This window comes from Rana temporaria, chromosome 3 (genome assembly GCF_905171775.1).
Source record: "Rana temporaria chromosome 3, aRanTem1.1, whole genome shotgun sequence".
Lineage (NCBI taxonomy): Eukaryota > Metazoa > Chordata > Amphibia > Anura > Ranidae > Rana > Rana temporaria.
In genome coordinates, this window is record NC_053491.1 from 482,829,383 (window position 1) to 482,847,261 (window position 17,879).

The following is a 17,879-nucleotide window of genomic DNA, read 5'->3' on the forward strand; positions in this document are numbered from 1 at the left end:
AAGGTGAAGGAATTGGGCTGATCGGAGGTGTGAAGGTGAAGGAATTGGGCTGATCGGAAGTGTGAAGGTGAAGGAATTGGGCTAATGGGAGGTGTGAAGGTGAAGGAATTGGGTTGATCGGAGGTGTGAAGGTGAAGGATTTGGGTTGATCGGAGGTGTGAAGGTGAAGGAATTGGGCTGATCGGAGGTGTGAAGGTGAAGGAATTGGGCTGATCGGAAGTGTGAAGGTGAAGGAATTGGGCTAATGGGAGGTGTGAAGGTGAAGGAATTGAGCTGATCGGAGGTGTGAAGGTGAAGGAATTGGGCTGATCGGAGGTGTGAGGGTGAAGGAATTGGGTTGATCGGAGGTGTGAAGATGAAGGAATTGGAGCTGATCGGAGGTGTGAAGGTGAAGGAATTGGGCTGATCGGAGGTGTGAAGGTGAAGGAATTAGGCTGATCGGAGGTGTGAAGGTTCAGGAATTTGAGGTGTCTACAACATCTTGTTTACTGGCATGTTGGTTGTCTGATCCTTATATACATCTCTGCGGTTTTTATTTTTTGCGCTATAAACAACAATAGAGTGATACGTATGCTTCTACAAATTTTTGTTAAAAAAATCGCAATAAGCGTATATTGATTGGTTTGCGCAAAAGTTATAGCGTTAACAAAATAGGGGATAGTTTTGTGGCATTTTTATTAATATTTTTTTTTTACTAGTAATGGCGGCGATCTGAGATTTTTATCACGACTGCGACATTATGGCGGACACATCAGACACTTTTGACGTTATTTTGGGACCATTGTCATTTATACAGCGATCAGGGCTATAAAAATGCACTGATTACTGTGAAAATGGCACTGGCAGGGAAGGGGTTAACCACTAGGGGGTGCTGAAGGGGTCAAGTCTGTCCTAAGGAGTGATTCTAACTGTGGGGGGGGGGGCTGTGCTACAAGTGACACGACACTGCTCCCGATGACAGGGAGCAGTAGATCCTTGACATGTCAGTAGGCAGAACAGGGAAATACCTTTGTAACGGAACCCCAAATGGGACAGGGGTTAAAGCCGTTTAAGATATTCCCTTCCCGAACCCAAGACAGCTACCGACACGCCACAGTCAGGCAGACGAACGCCAATAACGAGACACACGGCTCTGTTTGAGGTTCCACACAAATAGACCCTTTATTGAGAAAATCTGGCTCTTATATACAGTTAGGATCCTGCAGTAACCAAAATTAACAATGACCCAACTCCACCCACAACATGACACAATGAGCCCCAATACACATATTTTTGGTAGACATCATGACTCCAGCTCTGACATAATTTACATGAGCTAATTAACTACAGCTGATAATTCAGACACCTGACCGCGGGACACCAGCGGACATCAAGTCCGTAGGTACCGCGGGCACGGTCATGGAGCACGCGGGGGGGCGGGTGCGTGTGCGCCCACAATGCCGCAATTTAAAGGGGACTTACCTGTATGCCCATTTGCCCAGCTGTCGACGTATATTATCGTGCACTGGTAGGCATGTGGTTAAGGAAGCCTGCCCTGAGAATTGCCATGCAGCCATCACTGGAGAAACTCACATCTTCATTTGCCGCTGACAGAATGCAGAAAACTTCTCAGATGTGGGCTGGGCCGTCCTATTAGCATCATAGGCCTGAGAAAAGCAATGCATTGGGGCCCCTACCAGCCTGCCCCAAAATAGGCACCTACTTTCAAGAATTAAAGTATAAATTGTTGATAGATATAAACATATATTTATTAGTACTTTCAATAAAATCTATTTTAAACAATAAGAAAACATGCCATAAATCAAAAGCTTATCAACACAAAGGGTACAGTACAGATGGGGAGGCAGAAGGGCACAGCATGGGGGGGGAGCAGAGGGGCAGAAGGACCAGGGTCGCCATCAGGGGAGTACAGTCAGTACACCTGTAAGGGGCCTGGTGGTCCTCAGGGGCCCGGATGGCATCCCCCTTTTTTTGTTTGTCAGCACCCAAAGCCACCAGACCTCTAAACCTCTAAGGGGCTTGGTGGTCCCCAGGGGCCCGGATGGCATCCTCCTTGTTTTTTCATCAGCACCCAAAGCCCCCCCCCCAACCTCTAAGGGGCCCGGATGGCATCCCCCCATTTTTATTTGTAATTATTATTATTTTTTTTGTTCGTCAGCACCCAAAGCCCCCCACCCCCAGCTTCTCAACTTGCGACACTCCCCCCAACTTCTCAATATGTGGCGGCGGCACAGCACACCCCCCCCGCGGTTCTCTGTTCCATGGGGGTCCATGCCTAAAGCTGTGTAAGGGGCCCCAAAATTCTTGATGGCTGCCCCCTAATAAGGACAGAATACTGGGATCAGGAAGGCACAATACTGGGATCAGGCAGGCACAATACTGGGATCAGGAAGGCACAATACTGGGATCAGCAAGGCACAATATTGGGATCAGGAAAGCACAATACCGGGTTTAGGAAGGCACAATACTGGGATCAGACAGGCACAATACTGGGATCAGGAAAGCACAATACCGGGATCAGGAAGGCACAATACTGGGATCAGGAAAGCACAATAATGGGATCAGGAAAGCACAATACCGGGATCAGACAGGCACAATACTGGGATCAGGAAAGCACAATACCGGGATCAGGAAAGCACAATACCGGGATCAGACAGGCACAATACTGGGATCAGGAAGGCACAATACTGGGATCAGGAAGGCACAATACTGGGATCAGGAAAGCACAATACCGGGTTTAGGAAGGCACAATACTGGGATCAGACAGGCACAATACTGGGATCAGGAAAGCACAATACCGGGATCAGGAAAGCACAATACCGGGATTAGACAGGCACAATACTGGGATCAGGAAAGCACAATACCGGGATCAGACAGGCACAATACTGGGATCAGGAAAGCACAATACCAGGATCAGGAAAGCACAATACCGGGATCAGACAGGCACAATACTGGGATCAGGAAAGCACAATACCGGGATCAGGAAGGCACAATACTGGGATCAGGAAAGCACAATACTGGGATCAGGAAAGCACAATACCGGGATCAGACAGGCACAATACTGGGATCAGGAAAGCACAATACCGGGATCAGGAAGGCACAATACTGGGATCAGGAAAGCACAATACTGGGATCAGGAAAGCACAATACCGGGATCAGACAGGCACAATACTGGGATCAGGAAAGCACAATACCGGGATCAGGAAAGCACAATACCGGGATCAGACAGGCACAATACTGGGATCAGGAAGGCACAATACTGGGATCAGGAAAGCACAATACCGGGATCAGACAGGCACAATACCGGGATCAGGAAAGCACAATACCGGGATCAGACAGGCACAATACTGGGATCAGGAAAGCACAATACCGGGATCAGACAGGCACAATACTGGGATCAGGAAAGCACAATACTGGGATCAGGAAAGCACAATACTGGGATCAGGAAGGCACAGTACTGGGATCAGGAAGGCACAATACTGGGATCAGAAAGGCACAGTACTGGGATCAGGAAGGTACAATACTGGGATCAGGAAGGCACAATACTGGGATCAGGAAGGCACAGTACTGGGATCAGGAAGGCACAATACAGGTATCGGGAAGGCACAATACTAGGATCGGGAAGGCACAATTAAAATTTAAAAACACCCCAATGTGCCTGCATACCTCTGCATCCTTCAATATCTCTTTGTTACTAGTGTGTACCCCTCTCCACAACTGCACCTCTGGACCCCTTTACATTACACAGCCTCCTGCACCTCTGCACCTTTTTACATTACACAGCCTCCTGCACCACTGGACCCCTTTACATTACACAGCCCTCTGCACCCCTTTACATTACACAGCACCCTGCATCACTAGACCCCTTTATATTACACAGCCCCTTGCACCACTGGACCCCTTTACATCACATAGCCCCCTGCACCACTGGACCCCTTTACATCACATAGCCCCCTGCACCACTGGACCCCTTTACATCACATAGCCCCCTGCACCACTGGACCCCTTACATTTTATTCCACTGTAAAATTCTTCCTGTTTGCTGTTTATGTATTTCAATTTGATTTGGCTGGATATTAGGTTACAATTGGATACAATTCCAGCCTGTTATACATGGGACATCTCCAGGGTAACTCCCATGCGGTCTGTGTTCTGTCTTCCAGGTTTACTTATCCTGCTACAAATGTTGCTGGTTAATGTGAAGCTTGTTACTCCTCAGCCGGTCTGCGACAGAAAAGTTCTGGACAGTTATATCAGAACTGCTGTGGATGAGGATAAAGTGATGGTGAGTTACCGGCAAGGTAATGTGAAAATGACGGCATTAAAACGTTTCTAGCTTTCTTTTCAGATACATTTTAAAGTAGATTGAAACCGATCACCAAATTGCATGTTAAGCGTTAAAGAGACGCGGCCACCTTGCCGGTACAGCATTCCCCTGCCGTCACAAGCTGGTATCAACGAGCATGTGACCTCCTTCCTGTGACAGTGCTTGAACCTAGCAGCCAATCCCTAGGCCCGAGCGCTGTCACATGACGGAGAGAGTGATGCCACCGCTCCTCCTGGCCACTGGCATTGGTGATTTCTGTGCCATTTGAGATGGAGGAGCAAGGAGATGAATATAAGGGTGGTCGGCAAGGTGGGCAAGCCGACTCTTTAACATGCTAAATTGTATCTAAAGCCGAAGCTTTTTTTGTTGTGGATGAAATTGGGAAAGGAATAGAACATTGCAAATAAAAGTTTACATTGCAAATAAGTCTGAAATTTATATGCAAGACCGAAATGTTGTCTAAATCTTTTAGGGGCTCCTTCATCAGGGCTGAAATGTAATACGGGAGATAACAAGTAACAAAAAGAAATATTTTGACATTGAAAGCTATGATACTAAAGTCGAACACCCGTAACTCTTGTCGGTCCCATAATGTATATACAGTGAAACCTCGGATTGCGAGTAGCGCGGTTAACGAGCGTTTCGCAATACGAGCATTTTTTATTTTGTTTAATCCTGACTCGGTTTGCTAGTGTTGTCAAGCAAAACGAGTAAGATTCAATCCTCTGCGGTGTGCAGTACCGCATTTGGCCAGAGGTGCGGGGGGGGCGCCGCAGCTGATCGGAGCCGTTTGGAAATACACAATAATACTCAGTTCCCAAACCTTTCCATAGTTTCCCATTTCAGCTGAGCTGTTCCGGAGTGTTTTCGAGGCTCTCCGGCGCCCCCCACCTCTGGCCACTTGCGGTATTGTGTGCCATAGAAGTTAAAGTGGAGGTTCACCCAAAAAAAAAATTTTGTAACATTAGATTGAGGCTAATTACGGGAAGCAGAATCGGGTGTTTTTTTTTTAATCAATGCAGTACTTACCGTTTTAGAGATCGATGTTCTCCGCCACTTCCGGGTATGGTCTTCGGGACTGGGCGTTCCTATTTGATTGACAGCCTTCCGACGGTCGCATCCAGCGCGTCACGAGTTCCCGAAAGTAGCCGAACGTCGGTGCGCAGGCGCCGTATAGAGCCGCACCGACGTTCGGCAACTCGTGACGCACTGTATGCGACCTTCGGAAGGCTGTCAATCAAATAGGAACGCCCAGTCCCGAAGACCATACCCGGAAGCGGCGGAGAACATCGATCTCTAAAACGGTAAGTACTGCATTGATTTTTTTAAAAAACACCCGATTCTGCTTAGCATAATTAGCCTCAATCTAATGTAAAAAAAAAATTTTGGGTGAACTCCCGCTTTAATGTGGAACAAATTATTTTTGCTTTGGATTTGTCAGGAAGGGCATGCCAGCACCCAAAATGGCGGCCATAGAGGTCGAGCTGGGTCTTCAGCTTCCACAGGAGCGCCGTTAGCGCGTGTGCGCGCTCCCGTGCGCGCGCACGCTCCCGTGCGCGCGCCCGTGCGCGCGCGTGCACGTGCGGGCGCCGCGGCGTGCACTCTCTGAGTGTTTTTGGCGCCAGACAGGCTATTTAGGCTGGCCTCTTCTTGGACTCAGGTGCTGTCCGTTCTATAGCGTTTGGCTAACCTACCTAGTAACCTGTATCCTGTTTCCTGTACCGTTGCCACGACCACAAGCTTGCGGGACATTTTGGTACGAATAAGACGTCCGAACTGTTGCAACGAACATTCTGGTGGCCCGAGATACAGAAAGACTGTAAAAAGTATGTGGAGTCATGTACCACGTGTATCCGTAACAAGAACAGCAGGTCTAAGGCCTGGGGCCTACTCAAGCCACTGCCGGTTCCAAGCAGACCGTGGCAGATGATTTCCATCGATTTTATTGTGGAGTTGCCGCCATCCGGGGGCTATAATACCATCTTTGTGGTCGTTGACCGCTTATCCAAGATGGCCCACTTTCTACCTATGAAAGGCACTCCTTCTGCACAGGAGACCGCACAGGTCTTCATCAAAGAAATCATAAGACTTCACGGAGCACCGGCAAACATAGTCTCCGACAGAGGGGTCCAGTTCACCTCTAGGTTCTGGAGGTCATTATGTGAATCCCTGGGGATCGAACTTTCATTTTCATCAGCTTACCATCCGCAGACGAATGGACAGACGGAGAGGACCAATCAGACTCTCGAACAATATCTTCGCTGTTTTTCTTCTTTCTCCCAAGACGATTGGATGCACTTACTTCCTCTGGCCGAATTCGCCTATAACAACTCCTCCCACTCTGCCACCAAGCAATCGCCCTTCTTTGCAAATTATGGGTTTCACCCATCCTTTTTGTTCAACTCGATTCCTGAATGCTCAGTACCTGCCGTCCTTGAAACAGTGGACTTCTTTAATACCAACAACAAAGTGTTACAGGAAACAATGGCCAAGACCCAGGCTTACAACAAAGAAGTTTTTGATAGAAGGAGAAGAGGGGAATTAATACTAGATCCAGGCGACCAAGTTTGGTTGGCAACCACTAATCTGAAACTCGCTTGTCCCTCGAAAAAGTTAGGACCTAAGTTTCTGGGACCATTCCCTGTGAAGAGGCGAATCAATAATGTCGCTTATGAACTCGAGTTACCAGATTCCTTAAGGGTCCATCCCGTATTCCATGTAACCCTGCTAAAACCTGCTGTGTCTAATCCATTCCCTGATCGAGACGTTGGCCCACCTGAACCTGTGCTTGTGAACGGCGAGGAAGAATTTGTAGTAGAAGCGGTACTAGATTGCAGAAGAAGGAGGAATCAGGTTCAATACCTAATCAAGTGGCAGGGATACGGACCGGAGAACAACTCATGGGAACCGGAAGACAATATTCACGCCCAAAGGCTCGTTCAAGCTTTCAAGAACTCTCATCCTGACAAGTTGGCTAGATTGGGCATCCGGAGGCTGCCCATTAGGAGGGGGCAATGTCAGGAAGGGCATGCCAGCACCCAAAATGGCGGCCATAGAGGTCGAGCTGGGTCTTCAGCTTCCACAGGAGCGCCGTTAGCGCGTGTGCGCGCTCCCGTGCGCGCGCCGCGCGCGCGCGCGTGCGTGCGCGTGCGGGCGCCGCGGCGTGCACTCTCTGAGTGTTTTTGGCGCCAGACAGGCTATTTAGGCTGGCCTCTTCTTGGACTCAGGTGCTGTCCGTTCTATAGCGTTTGGCTAACCTACCTAGTAACCTGTATCCTGTTTCCTCTACCGTTGACCCGACCCGACCCGGCTTGCCTTTGATATCCCTGCTCTCCGCCTGCACCGACCCGGCTTGTTTTGGACCCTGCTTTCGCCTACTGATTCTGCTACTCTGCTGCCAGCCCAATATCGACCCAGCCTGCCCTGTGACCTCGCTTCCGGCTTCAGCCTGTGTTCCAGACGTATCCGATAGTGCATGACCCGGCTTGACCACTTCCTCTACCCGCTGACAGTTGCCTGGGACTACCACCTGCACCTGTGCCTCCCCGCTACCTGCTCAGCAACTCCAGCTTAGCGACTCACCAGCGATCCTGCAAGGCACTCGTGCGACTTTGTACTTTGGAGTCTCCTGTCCACTTTACCAGGAGCTCGGAGTCAGAGCTGCAAGGGAGGCCGTCTTCCGCACATCAGGCTCTTACCGTCAGGGGCGTGACAGGATTACAAGCAGTCTCCTGGAACGGATTATGCTCGTAATCCAAGGTTCCTCCAGGGGCGGACTGACAACTCATGGGGCCCTCAGGCAATAGGAGATTATGGGGCCCCCGGTCAATAGGAGATTATGGGGCCCCCAGGCAATAGATTATGGGGCCACACAGTACTGTATACACACACTCACACATACAGTATACATACACAGTATACATGCAGACACACAGTACACACACACACACAGTATTCATACACACACCGAGAAGGTACCGGAGAGGTGGGGCAGCTATAATCTTGGGATTTTTAGACGAAAAGGATGTCGATAAGGGACTTTTCAGGGACAGATGTAAAAAAACACAGATTTTGTCCCTGGTTTTACTGAGGCTGGCAACCCTGATGGGGCCCCATTTGGACATTTACCTGTCCTGGAGGCAACGTAGCGGATGTTTCCATCGGCTGGTCAGTAGGGATGAGCCGAACACCCCCCCGTTCGGTTCGCATCAGAACCTGTGAACAGACCAAACGTTCGTGTGAACTTTAGAACCCCGTTAAAGTCTATGGGACTCGAACGTTTGAAATCTAAAGTGCTAATTTTAAAGGCTAATATGCAAGTTATTGTCCTAAAAAGTGTTTGGGGACCCGGGTCCTGCCCCAGGGGACATGTATCTATGCAAAAAAATGTTTTAAAAACAGCTGTTTTTTCGCGAGCAGTGAATTTAATAATGCGTAAGGGGAACAATAAAAGTGAAATATTTCTTTAAATTTCGTGCCTATGGGGGGGGTGTAAAGTACGCCTGTGAAATAGTGCATGTTTCCCGTACTTAGAACTGTCTCTGCACAAAGTGTCATTTCTGAAAGAAAAAAAGTAATTTAAACCGGACTTGGTATAATTTGTTAGTCATACACCTGGGTCTAATCCTACAAAATCCCTGACTTTGTGCAAGTGCAAAAAGCGTGCAAGTGTAATGCCGCGTACACACGGTCGTTTTATGTGATGAAAAAAAATGACGTTTTTAAAAACGTCACTTTAATTGACCGTGTGTGGGGGAAAACGTCGTTGAAGCATGCTTAAATTTTATGTGTCGTTTTTCAAAACGTCAACTTTTACTTCACAGAAATTGACCGTGTGTAGCAAAAACGTCGTTTAAAACGACGTTTTTTCATCCGCGCATGCCCAGAAGCTACTTATGAAGCGAGCTTCAATGGAAAAACGTGGTGAACGTAACCTCTGCTTTGCTAGAACATTGTGAGAAAAACGATGGTGTGTAGGCAACTTCGTCTTTGAAAATTGAAGTTTCAAAAACGTCGTTTTTTACTTCACAGAAAATGTCGTTTTTTTTCATCACATAAAGTGATGGTGTGTATGCGGCATAAGAACTGGTGCTGGGTTAAAGTCAAAGGGTAGTCATACCAAATATTGATTTGATTTAGAATTGTCTTCTGTTCACTCACTTTGCATTTTGTACATTTATAAAAAATAAACAATTAAAATATATATTTTTGAAAGCATTCTTACTTTATAGCATTTCTGCCTAAAACTTTTGCACAGTACTATATACACTATATTGTCAAAAGTATTGGGACGTCTTCCTTTACACGCACATGAACTTTAATGACATCCCAGTCTTAGTCCGTAGGGTTGAATATTGAGTTGGCCCCGCCCTTTGCAGCTATAACAGCTTTACCTCTTCTGGGAAGGCCGTCCACAAGGTTTAGGAGTGTCAATGGGAATGTTTGACCGTTCTTCCAGAAGCGCACTTGTGAGGTCAGGGCACTGATGTTGGACAATGTATCCCAAAGGTGTTTTATCGGGATAAGGTCAGGACTCTGTGCAGGCCAGTCAAGTTCCTCCACCCCAAACTCGCTCATCCATGTCTTTATGGACCTTGCTTTGTGCACTGGTGCGCAGTCATGTTGGAACAGGAAAGGACCGTCACCAAACTGTTCTCACAATGTTGGGAGCATGAAATTGTCCAAAATGTCTTAATATGCTGACGTCTTAAGAGTTCCCTTCACTGGAACTAAGGGGCCCAACCCCTGAAAAACAACCCCCCCACCATAATCCCCCCTCCCCTCCACCAAATGATATGGACCAGTACACAAAGCAAGGTCCATAAAGACATGGATGAGCAAGTTTGGGGTGGAGGAACTTGACTGGCCTGCAGAGGGTCCTGACCTAGTACAGTGTAGCAATGTATTGTTTCATTGTATTTACTAGTTCACTCAGATGTAGACCATAGGTGTGACCTTTGATCTGTAAGAGCCGGTTCACACTGGGGCGGCACGACTTCGAGGGCGACTGGGCAAGGCGTCCTGAAGACGACTTCAGAGGCCACTTGCAAAATGACTTCTTTATAGAAGTCAATGCAAGTCGCCCCGAGTCGCCCCCGAAGTCGTACAAGAACCTTTTTCTAAGTCGGCGCGACTTGCGTCGCTCCTATTAGAACGGTTCTATTGAATAGAATGGGACGCGACTTGTCAGGCGGCTGAGCCGCCTGACGAGTCGCCCCAGTGTGAACCGGCTCTTAATGATATGTTTTCAAATCAAATGTATTCATATTTAACTCCTTATCAATCTTTATTTAATCTAATCTGTGCTAATTAACTCCTTCCTCCCCCTTTTCCCCTTAACTATTATTTTATTTAAAAAAAATCCTGTTTTTTTTTAAATTCTATTTTGTAACCATTACTATATCTATATACATCTATCTATCTATCTATCTATCTATCTATCTATCTATCTATCTATCTATCTATCTATCTATCTATCTATCTATCTATCGTGCCTTGCGAAAGTATTCGCCCCCCTTGAACTTTGCGACCTTTTGCCACATTTCAGGCTTCAAACATAAAGATATAAAACTGTAATTTTTTTTGAAGAATCAACAACAAGTGGGACACAATCATGAAGTGGAGCGAAATTTATTGGATATTTCAAACTTTTTTAACAAATAAAAAACTGAAAAATTGGGCGTGCAAAATTATTCAGCCCCCTTAAGTTAATACTTTGTAGCGCCACCTTTTGCTGCGATTACAGCTGTAAGTCGCTTGGGGTATGTCTCTATCAGTTTTGCACATCGAGAGACTGAAATTTTTGCCCATTCCTCTTTGCAAAACCGCTCGAGCTCAGTGAGGTTGGATGGAGAGCGTTTGTGAACAGCAGTTTTCAGTTCTTTCCACAGATTCTCGATTGGATTCAGGTCTGGACTTTGACTTGGCCATTCTAACACCTGGATATGTTTATTTGTGAACCATTCCATTGTAGATTTTGCTTTATGTTTTGGATCATTGTCTTGTTGGAAGACAAATCTCCGTCCCAGTCTCAGGTCTTTTGCAGACTCCATCAGGTTTTCTTCCAGAATGGTCCTGTATTTGGCCCTGTATTTGGCTCCATCCATCTTCCCATCAATTTTAACCATCTTCCCTGTCCCTGCTGAAGAAAAGCAGGCCCAACCCATGATGCTGCCACCACCATGTTTCACAGTGGGGATGGTGTGTTCAGGGTGATGAGCTGTGTTGCTTTTACGCCAAACATAACGTTTTGCATTGTTGCCAAAAAGTTGGATTTTGGTTTCATCTGACCAGAGCACCTTCTTCCACATGTTTGGTGTGTCTCCCAGGTGGCATGTGGCCAACTTTAAACAACACTTTTTATGGATATCTTTAAGAAATGGCTTTCTTCTTGTCTCTCTTCCATAAAGGCCAGATTTGTGCAGTATACAGGGACTGATTGTTGTCCTATGGACAGAGTCTCCCACCTTAGCTGTAGATCTCTGCAGTTCATCCAGAGTGATCATGGGCCTCTTGGCTGCATCTCTGATCAGTCTTCTCCTTGTATGAGCTGAAAGTTTAGAGGGACGGCCAGGTCTTAGTAGATTTGGAGTGGTCTGATACTCCTTCCATTTCAATATTATCGCTTGCACAGTGCTCCTTGGGATGTTTAAAGCTTGGGAAATCTTTTTGTATCCAAATCCGGCTTTAAACTTCTCCACAACAGTATCTCGGACCTGCCTGGTGTGTTCCTTGTTCTTCATGATGCTCTCTGAACTTTAAACGGACCTCTGAGACTATCACAGTGCAGGTGCATTTATACGGAGACTTGATTACACACAGGTAGATTCTATTTATCATCATTAGTCATTTAGGTCAACATTGGATCATTCAGAGATCCTCACTGAACTTCTGGAGAGAGTTTGCTGCACTGAAAGTAAAGGGGCTGAAGAATTTTGCACGCCCAATTTTTCAGTTTTTTATTTGTTAAAAAAGTTTGAAATATCCAATAAAGTTCGTTACAGTTTTATATCTTCATGTTTGAAGCCTGAAATGTGGCAAAAGGTCGCAAAGTTCAAGGGGGCCGAATACTTTCGCAAGGCACTGTATGTATATATATCTATATATTTATTTTTATTTGTTATGTTTGAAAACGTGCAAAATTGAAAAAAAATGCCGTTTTATGCTTTGTAAGTTAAAGGGTCACTAAAGGAATTTTTTTTTTTAGCTAAATAGCTTCCTTTACCTTACTGCAGTCCTGGTTTCATGTCCTCATTGTTCGTTTTTGCTTTGATGTTGCTGTAAATCCTTTCTGTTCTGGACACTTCCTGGTTGTCTGTTTCCTGATCACCACAGTACTGGGAGATTTCTCACGGTGGTGACTAATCAAAGAGGTGTGATTACTGTTTGTAAAACAAAACTGGATTGGTGCTGAGGAGTTTTAGACACAATATCACTGCCCTCTATTGGCTCACTGCCTTCTATTGCCTCTCTGTACATCAGAGAACCAGCAAACAACAGCAAAACGAAACTAAACTGCAGGCACATTATATGATTGGTTTTTATCTATTTTTAATCATTTTTAAAAGGAATCAGTTAACTATTATGTCTCTATACCCTGTAAACAGTCATTTCAGCAAAAAAGTGTTTTCCTTTAGTGACCCTTTAATGGCAATTTATTAAATTCTCACTTCCTATTTTTTTGTGAAATGTTTTGTTTTATTTAATAGATTTTTAAAGAAAATATTCCATGTGTTTGGTTCATTAGTATCATTATTTTGTAAAAAAAAAAAAAAATCAGTAACATTAAAAAAAAAAAAAAACATCAACAGATTCGTAGTTAACTTGGGCACAGATTGTGCCAAAGCATAATATTAGTGCTGTGAAAAATGATAGATATCACAGAAATGACAAATTTATACTAATGGTAACAACAGTTGTTTTTGCAAAAAAACATTTTTTTTATGACAGTAGGAGGTAATGCTGCGTACACACGATCATTTTTCAGCATGAAAAAAAAACATTGGGGCAGATCCACGTACCTCCGGGCATCTTTCCGCCGGGCGCAGCGTATCTAAGATACACTACGCCGCTGTAACTTATTTTTTTTTCCGAATCCTCAAAGAATTTGCGCCGTAAGTTATGGCGGCGTAGTGTATCTTTGGCGGCGTAAGGGCGTGGAATTCAAATGGATGTAATGGGGGCGTGTTTTATGTAAATACGTCGTCACCCGACGTAAGCAACGTTTTTTTTGAACGGCGCATGCACCATCCGTGGGGGTATCCCAGTGCGCATGCTCGAAATGAAACTGGAACAAGCCAATGTTTAAGACGGTAACGTCATTCTACGCAAATCCCTATTCGCGAACGACTTACACAAACAACGTAAAAATTCAAAATGCGAGGCGGGAACGACGGCCATACTTAACATTGAGGACGCCTCATAATAGCAGGTTTAACTATACGCCGGAAAAAGCCGAACGCTAACGACGTAAAAAAATGCGCCGGCCGGACGTACGTTCGTGGATCGCCGTAACTAGCTAATTTGCATACTCGATGCGGAATTCGACGGAAACGCCACCTAGCGGCCGCCAAAAATTGCACCTAAGATCTGACGGCGTACTAAGACGTACGCCTGTCGGATCGTTCCGAGATGCAGTCGTATCTTGTTTTGTAGATACAAAACAAAGATACGACGCGCAAAATTTGAAATTACGCGGCGTATCAAGAGATACGCCGGCGTAATTCTTTCGTGGATCTGGCCCATTGTTTTTCAGCATGTCGAAAAACCGACGTTTTCCCAACTTCATCAATAAAACGATGTTGCCCACACACCATCGTTTTTAAAAAATGATCTAGCAAAGCGCGGTGACGTAAAAACACGTACAACGGGACTCTAAAGGGGAAGTTCCATTCGCCTTTGGGCTGCTTTTAGCTGATTCCGTGTTAGTAAAAGACGATTTGCGCTTTTCTGTCTGTTACAGCGTGATGAATGTGCTTACTCCATTATGAACGGTAGTTTTACCAGAACGAGCGCTCCCGTCTCATAACTTGCTTCTGAGCATGCGCAGGTTTTTTACGTCTTTTTAACCCACACACGATCATTTTTTACAACCCGAAAAACAACGTTAAAAAATGCAGCATGTTCGAATTTTTTTTTTGCCGTTTTTCAGAACCTGAAAAATGATGTGAAGCCCACACACCATCGTTTTAAATGACGTTTTTGAAAAACAACGTTTTTTTCATGCAGAAAAATGATAGTGTGTACGCGGCATAAGAAGAAGTGCAATGTGCAATGATTGAACAATGAGTGTGATCAGCAGCTGCAAAGACAAAACATCAAACTGCACCGCGTTCAATTCACTGTTATAGGCTCATCCTTGTTCTCCTATATAGAATGTTCCGTGTCAGTTCCCCGAGGACGTCATCATACCAGAGCCAAGTATGAACGCGGAATGGCGGAAGCTGCAGGTAGGAATCCCCGGGCATGATTGATTGTTTTTTATAATACTGTATGTGCATAAATTCCATATAATTGTAATTGTTATATCTCTTAGGTTTGCACTTTATTTATTTATACTGGCCCAGATTCAAGAAGCTATTGCGCCCGCGCAACCATAGGTTGCGCGGCGCAATAGCTGTTTTGCTCCCGCGTAGCGAATGCCCCTGATTCAGGAACATCGCTACGCGGACTGCAGCCTAGGATATGACAGACATAAGCCTCCTTATGCCTTCATATCTCAGGCTGCATTCTTGCGTTGGCCGCTAGGGGGCGCGGCCATTGTGATCGGCGTATAGTATGCAAATTGCATACTACCACCGATTCACAAAAGTTGCGCGGGCCCTGCGCACGCAAGGTACGGAGTTTCCGTACGGCGACTTTAGCGTAAGGCTGCTCCTGCTAATAGTAGGAGCAGCCAATGCTAAAGTATAGCCGCCCTTCCCGCTCGTGAAATTTTAATTTCACGTCGTTTACGTAAGTGATTCGTGAATGGCGCTGGACGCCATTCACGTTCACTTAGAAGCAAATGACGTCCTTGCGACGTCATTTGCCGCAATGCACGTCGGGAAAGTTTCCCGACGGAGCATGCGCTGTTCGCTTGGCGTGGAAGCGTGCCTAATTTAAATGATTCCCGCCCCAGGCGGGATCATTTACATTAGGCGCCCTTACGCAGGGCTAATTAGCATAGCGCCCGCGCAATTTACGGAGCTACTGCTCCGTGAATCGCGGGCAAATCGAAATATTTGCGTGGGCGCAGAGCAAAAATCGTTGCCCTTTGCCCACGCAAATATTGCGCGGATCTACCTGAATCTGGGCCACTGTATATAATATATATAATATTAACCACTTGCTTACTGGGCACATAAACCCCCTTCGTTCCCAGGCGGAATCTCAGCGTCCGGCACTGCGTCGCTTTAACTGACAATTGCGCGGTCGTGCGACGTGGCTCCCAAACAAAATTGGCGTCCTTTTTTCCCCACAAATAGAGCTTTCTTTTGGTGGTATTTGATCACCTCTGCGGTTTTTATTTTTTGCGCTATAAACAAAAAAAGAGCAACAATTTAAAAAAAATATATATTTTTTTTACTTGTTGCTATAATAAATATCCCAATTTTTTTTTAAAAAACTATTTTTTTTCTCAGTTAAGGCCGATACGTATTTTTCGACGTATTTTTGTAAAAAAAAAAAAAAAAAATCGCAATAAGCGACTGGTTTGCGCAAAAGTTATAGCGCCTACAAAATGGGGAACAGAATTATGATTTTTTTTATTATATTTTTTTTTTACTAGTAATGGCGGCGATCTGCGATTTTTTATTGGGACTGGGATATTGCGGCGGATGTATCGGACACTTTTGACACAAATTTGGCGCCATTCACATTTATACGGCGATCAGTGCTATAAAAATGCACGAATTACTGTATAAATGTGACTGGCAGTGAAGGGGTTAACACTAGGGGGTGAGGAAGGGGTTAAATGTGTAGCCTGGGTGTGTTCTAACTGTGTGGGGGGAGGGGGGTGACTGGGGGAGGTGACTGATGCTGTGTCTCTATGTACAAGGGACACAGATCGGTCTCCTCTCCTCTGACAGCACGTGGAGCTCTGTGTTTACACACAGAGCTCCACGTCCCTGCTGTTACCGGCTGTGTCACCGACGATCGCGTGTACCCGGCGGACATCGCGGCCGCCAGGTACACGCATCGGGTCTTCGGCGATGCGTCGGGACAGTTTTTACCCGCCGCGCGCCACCCAGTGGCGCGCGCGGGTAATGCACATAAAGGCCGTTTTTAAACGGCCACTTGGCACTTGAGAGCCGCGCTGCGGACGTATTTTGTCTATAGCGCGGATCTCAAGTGGTTAATATATAATTATATAATATATTTATTTGTGTATACTTTAAATAAATTCTTTTTTTAAATCAGTATATATCCAATATTTAAATAAATATTTAAATGTTTTTGTTAGTAGATGTGACGCCCTAGTTTACTCTTCACAGGTTCACTGGGCTAATCTTAACTGCTTTACTGATAAAAGCCTGTTGTTTGCAGAGTTTTGTGACTGGAACTCACACTCCTGCAGAGAGTCAAATTAGTGCAGGAAAATCTCACCATGGGGAAGGTGCAAAGACACAATTGTTGTGGAAAGGGCACAGAGATATCACTATGGGGGGGGGGGCATACTGTATTTCCACTACTGTGGGGAGATCTCACCATTGTGGGAGGGGCAGAGACACAAACTACTACAAGGAAGTCTCAATATTGTGGAAGTGGTAAAGACACTGGGGTAGATTCAGGTACAGCTGCGCGCTCCTTACGGAGGCGCAGTGTACCCTTTTTACCCTGCGCCTACGCAAATTATTTGCACTACGCTTCATTCATGAAGCAGTAGCCACGTAATTTGCGTGGGCGCTCCTCAAAAATGCCCTGCGTAAGGGCGCCTAATGTAAACTTACGCAAACGAGGTAAAATTTAAACCTCGCGACGCGGGAACGACGGGTATCCTTAGCATTGGCTGCCCCTGCTTTTAGCATGTGCAGCCTTACCCGAAACCCGACGTACGCAAACGACGTAAACTGCGTACGCAGGGCTCGCGTAACGTTGTGAATCGGCGTTAGTATGCAATTTGCATACTATACGCTGACCACAACGGGAACGCCACCTAGCGGCCTGCGTAAGAATGCAGCCTAAGATATGAGGGCATAAGAGCCTTATGCCACGCATATCTTAGGCTGCAGTCGGCGTAACGAGCTCTCTGAATCAGGAGAAGTCGTTACGCCTGCGCAAGTAAGCAATTGCGCTGCGTAACTATGGTTACGCAGACGCAATTGCTTCTTGAGTCTGGGCCACTGTTGGGACAAGGTCTCCAGTGCCCAAGGGAAAATGGCAAAATGTGCCCCCCCCCATGTTTATTAAAAATGAGTCAGAGTATTTTCAAGACAATATTTAACATATAAATTAAATTGTCCTGGCACTGATAGTAACCCCAAATATTGGTGCCAGTTTCTTCAATAATAACCCCAAACATTGATGCTAGTGGACACAATAATAATCCTCAGCATTGGTGCCAGTTTCCTCA